The following is a 6,000-nucleotide window of genomic DNA, read 5'->3' as shown; positions in this document are numbered from 1 at the left end:
TTTTAACCTTCCTTTCTTATCACTTCAAACATTCCCTCTGGCCTCATCATCTGGTACTCATCATCCTGCTGACCTTGACTTGCGATTGTGGTGGAAACACATTTTGGCTCAGAGGAACATCCTCCGACCGGCTCTTCCAGCTCCTTCTGAGCTCCTTCGCAGGAGCAGGAGGTATGAAAATGCCTTGTGTTTTCCACCTCCAGAATCACAGCCTACTGGCTTCTCCTCGCTAAACCCTTCCTCCTCCTCCTCCCTTCCTCCAGCTTGCCTCCTATTGCCTCCCATATAGTCACAAAATATAGCACTGTCATTTCTACCCATCCTGTGCTCCACAAATCACTCATGCCATAGCATGCCACGATGGCAAGTCTAGTTTTAAGGGATATTGTTCCAGGTAAATAATGCCACAGATGCGTGGCACCTTGCACTGAAGCAGCAAGATTGCCATTTGTGTTCACAGCACTTGGAAATGTGCTGTGCAGACCTATTTTTTTGGGCTGGATCATGTCAGCTCTTCTCCCACAGCAGAAATCCAGCAAAATTTTTTGCCAGTAAAAGTCATTCCCTGAGCAGACCACATTTTTATTGCTCCTTACCTGTGCTGGCCCTTGCTCCTCCTCGTGCTTCTGCTTCTCCAGAGGAACATGGCACGGCACATTTCATCTCCTTTGCCCTTAGCAGGAACACACCTTACCCGGGCAATTCTTTGCCGGTCTACCCTCCATGCCGGCCCCTGTTGTGGGGGAGAGAAGACAACTGTACTTTCCGGCCCATTTTAAAAGGCAAAGAGCCATCAGCCAGGTTACGCCTCCACAGTTTGCCTAGTTAAACCAGGCATAATTATCCCACAGTCAGCCATCAGGTGACCACGAAAACGAGATGGGAAGATGAAGGAACCCCCCCCAAAACCAGCTGCCCCCTCGCCGACACGCCCGTCACACCGCAGCCCCGCAGGGGACCCGCGGGGGTGGCAGGGCAGTGACGGGGCCGCGGGCAGCCGCGAAGGGCAACGCTGCCCGGCGCTTCGGCCTGCGGGAGCGGGGAGAGAGCAGGCGAGGGCGCCCCGGGGATGCCGGCCACCGGCGCCCGGCGGCAGGGCTGCTGGCTGCAGCTGCCTGCCTTGGGGGAGGGAGCCCTGCTCTGAGCGCACCGGGAGGGAGAAGCAGCGCTCCCAAAAGAGCTGCGAAAGCAACCTCCTCCCCTGGGAAGCGCAGGAGCTGAAGGACCGGCTCGGAGCACGGCCTCCCCCTCCCGCAGGCAGGCTCGGTGAGAGCGCTCGGAGCCGCTGCTCGGGCCCCGCACGGCTCAGGGACGGGTGGAAGCCCGCAGCCGTACGGTAACGGGGCGAGGTGCGAGTGTGCGCTCAGGCCTCGGCCGCGGGAGGGTGCTGCGGCCCCGCCGTGCGCGCCCGGCGAGCGGCGGCCCAGCGGCTCCTGTCAGCCCCGGGGGCGGCGGGGACAGCGGCTCCTGTCAGCCCCGGGGGCGGCGGGGCAGCGGCTCCTGTCAGCCCCGGGGGCGGCGGGGACAGAGGGGAGGTGAGAGGGGGAAGCGCCTGCCGAAACGCCGCCACGTGGAGAGGCCAACAAGGCAGAAACCCACCCCTTCGGCCCCTCTGCTCGACCCTGGTTCTTGCAGGACAGCCCGCAGAGCTCCCGACAGAAGAAACGTAACAGAAAAAACAGAACAAAACTATTCAAAATTCCATTATTTCCCCTCAGAATTTTTTAAGTTTTTTGTTTGCTTGGTTTTTTAGTACAAAGAGGAGCATTGAGGGTGGCACCGCTTCTCAAAGGGGCACGCGCTGCCCCGGCCCAGCAGAAGCCCCGTGGTGCCCGCCGAGGACGGCAGCCGGCCTGGGCCAGGGCCGTTTTCCATGAAGGGCCAGAGGTGACACGGGTCTGTGCTTCCATGGGCGTGCACCTACCTACCAGCAAGGCCTTGAACAGGCCGAGAGCAGCCGTGCCCTCACCTCAACCGTTTTGGGAAGGTGGAAGAGCCCAGGTTGGTCAGATACAGCAAAAGATACAGCGCTGCCTTCCCCATTCTCCACCACTGTTCAGATCCCAAACCAGCCAGCGCAAATGAGTCTGGAGTGAAACAAATGCTGCCTGTGAACCAAGGAGATGTACCCAGCCCTTTGGTCTAGGGCAGGGTGGCTCACAGCCAGTATAATTAACTGATGGCCACAGGCTCCAGGTGCTCGGTGCCCCAAAGGAAAAGCCTCTGATTCACTCCCCCTATTGCACAAACGCCCTTCAGGAGCTGGTACACTTAATTAAAGGGAACTTGGTGCATTAGGAGCCCTGATCCAATATTCAAGGGAGGTGCCATGGGCTTAGCAGCCAGGAAAGGCTTGGGGAAGTTAATCCCTAATCGTGCATTGGAGGTATGTTGGAATGGAAAAGTCAGTATGTTAATGCACACACATTACATACATCCCAGACAGGGGCCAGTCTTCCAGACTATAAGTTATCCCCACCATGGCCTTGAAAGCAAAAATGGCATTCCTGGGAACTTCAGCGTGATCTGAAGGACAGAAGGCAGCACAGCACTGAGATGGCTGTGTTACTGAGCTACGAGTACCCACCCAACATGAGTCCACATCCCTGCAGCACACAAAAAGCATCATTAGTCAAGAGCTCACAGAAAATTGTCATCTGGTAAGCGAACAGTGCCCACTTGGCTGTAGCAGCAAGCCTAGCAAACCGAGAGCGAGGAGATCCGTATGCTGTCATCAGCTTCAGCACCAGCCTCCCGGGGAGGAGGGCCGGCTGCATCACCCTCTGCTGCTTCTACCTTCAGGTTCCCCTGCTGCCTTTGGTAGGCACTTCTCCTCCTGGGTGTCACATCCAGCACATGAGACTATCACAGCCTCCTGGCACCACAGTAATAATAGAAATTATTAGTGTTAGACAGGTTTCAACCACTACAGGTAATAGTATCATTACTAATAAATACATGCAGTTTAAATTGATGGGGCTAAGCTAAAGGGCTTTCTCTTTCTTTGAAGCACACGGGAGCATTTTTAGAACATTGCTTACAAAGAGGCATTTGAATTTCTTTCTCTTTTTCATCTTTATTAATCCACTCTGCTGCTGGGAGGCAATGCAGCCATGTTTTTAAAGGAGAGGCTGCTGTCAGAAGAGGGCTGCTGGCAGGGAATGCGGTGTGATGCCAAGGGATGAACAGCATTTATCCCTTTACATGGGCTCTCTACCCTCCCCACTCTATCCAGCAAATAAGATTTGAAAACTACAAAGTGTTAATAAAATGTGGAAGTTGTAAAAGAAAAGCAGCCTTTTTAGAGATCTCTGAAGTTATGAAAACAAAGTTGAGACACAGTTTAGCAGATTAATAGCCTGCTATTTTTCCTGTTATAATTACTTCATGAATAACCACTTTCTTCATTAGAGATCTGGCTCAGGAAACATATGGTGAGTTTTACCAAACTCTTCCTCCCTACTTAGTCTCTAGCTAAAGCAATTGTAACTGCAAGCATTTTCCATGATCATTCCCTGCAGGGCTTCAGCCTCATATTACTGAACAGTCTCTCTGGGCTTTCCACCTCAGAAAAGTTTACAAAGGATGTGTTACCTCCACTTTTAAAGATGGAGAAACTGAGGCATACCCAGGGAAAGCAGATAGAGATCATCTGAGCTGCAACTCTGCATAGAGTTACACTCCTGCTTGAAGTTACCAATCCATCATGATGTTATAAGCTTTACACATTCAGTCTTGCCGTCTCTGTTCCTCCTTGAGGGCAATTCCTCCCCAGCCCTCCTCCTGCCCTCAAGCAGGGTGCAGGGCTGCCTGTGTTGCAGGGCTCAGGGGCCCAAAAACACCTTGGCTTTTCCATGGAGCAAAGACAAAAGTTCAACTGCAAAGCAGTTGGGAGTCAAGGAGGAATAGATCGAAGCAGACCCAAGAAGCACAAGCATTCACCTTAGCCTGGAGACAAAGATTTAAAAAATTAACAGACAGCCTCTGCAGATTGCAGCCTTTCAAGAGCAGCTAACAGACTGCTACATTAAGGGTTAATAAGAGCACAGTAAGCACAGGCCTAACACTAAAACATCACATTGAACTCTAGTTACTCTGTTGAGCAGGACTTGAAATTTGATATGAAGCAACTCCCAAGACTGAAGAGCACAGACAGTGTTTTTACAGCATTACTAAAAAGGAAGTTTTTAGCAGCTAACCTATCCCTCTCCTTCCCAGGCTCTTATTTCACTTCCCTTCATCCTGATCTCCTTTACCCAGTTTATAGGCAAGTACCATCAGCATCTTGGTTCAAACCTGCTTTTGTTAAACTTTTCTTTCCCAGCACTGGAAAAAAAAAATACTGCTTAGGAATGTCAGAAGTGGCAGAGCTCAAAACCCCTTTTTCTGAGCAGTGACATATTTCACCTGTGTACTGCAGAATCTTGAAGCTCCCAAGTAGCTGCTACATGTGACATTCCCCACCAGTTTGCTCAGAGCTCAGCTTGGGCAGGTAGTCCCAGCCCCATCAGGCTAAATAAACCCATTCACATTTGCCAAGCCACACTTTTCATTGTCCAGCTTTGGCCAGGTTGGGGGAAAAAGAAAATACCCACAGTTACTCTTTGTTCAGTGCTCTAAGCAATCATCTTATTTTGTGAATTATTTCAGGACTAACAGAAGGGACCAATAGTTGTTTACAGAGAAACTGTGCTAAGGCAAACCTGAAAACTTATGTCACTGGATTTCTTTTCTTGCCCAAATCTAATCCCAAGCCTGCTTGCTGCACAGAGCACACACTGCTGCTGTGTGCAAGCCCTCTGGGAGTTCAGTTTAATATTTGAACTCTTACCACAAATATCAAATAGAAGCAACTGGAAAATTAATTCTCATAGTTTTATTTTTATATCAAAATAGCAATACTGTTACTCTGAAATACAACCCCACACTGCTCCAGAGCCCTAAGAGCCTTGCACCCCAGCAGTCACTTCTCACATCCATCATGCCTTCTGAAGCCTAGCTCAGGTCCCAACTATATGGTTTCTGTGAGGCAACATTTCTCTATTTTTGCAGGAGAAACCATACCCAAGCTAGATGCAAGATAAACCAATGCAGTATCACTGTAATTGTACTAAACTCAGTAAAATTCTGTTGTTACTTTTGCTCCTTACCTCCATGAGATGCAAGGAGTTGAAGGCAAGCCTAGCTAGGCTAGCCAGGAGAGCTTTCCTGCTCAGCACCAGAATCTTTACTTGCATCAGTCATATAGAGGTTTGGGGTTTTTTTGTGTGTGTGTGTTTTGGGGTTGTAGTTTCCCCCCCCTGCCCCCCCTGCCTGCATGGCTCACTTTCTCTTCACTGACACAGGAGGAAAACTAGCTCATGCTAGCTTCTCCATTCACCTCTTTGGAGTTGAGTGCAGGAGACCTACCCTCTCAGCATGCAGCACCACAGGACAGCATGCAGCAGGAGCACTCCTCTCAGCTTATGACCATTTGGTGGTAGGCAGCTAATACATCTCATAAAAGACAGCTAGCCAGATTTGCTCTTCTTGATGTTTGCAGTAAGCAACTCAAGCAGGAAGAGAGAGGCCAGCAGTTAGAGCCAGACATTCTTCCTGTAGATCTGTCTTGTTGCTCCCCTCCCCCTTAATAAGTTAGTACCTGTCCATTTTCTGTGGCAGTGTATTACAAGATCTCATCCTGGGGTTTTGTACCAGGTTAGGACTGGCCACCCATGACACATTCAGGTAATTTCTGCTGGAAGCATTTTTACTTCATCTTGTATTCTTACCTGACAAAAAGGCTCAACACTCATTCATCCTCCAGCTTGTGGATACATGCAACAGTCCTCTACTTACACCAGGGCAGAGTCTGTCAAACACTGCAGGAATTTCTCCCCACAGACTACCATCAGCCAGCCTCCTCTCACTGTGAGTGTGCCCTTAAGAGAAGCAGCTAATATCAAAGACTTACCTTCCCCATCCAAATCCCTTGGTTGCCACAGGAGCAGTACGACATGC

This window comes from Platalea leucorodia (assembly GCF_965183815.1).
Source record: "Platalea leucorodia genome assembly, chromosome: 8".
NCBI classification, from domain to species: domain Eukaryota; kingdom Metazoa; phylum Chordata; class Aves; order Pelecaniformes; family Threskiornithidae; genus Platalea; species Platalea leucorodia.
Note: the sequence above shows the minus strand (reverse complement) of the source record.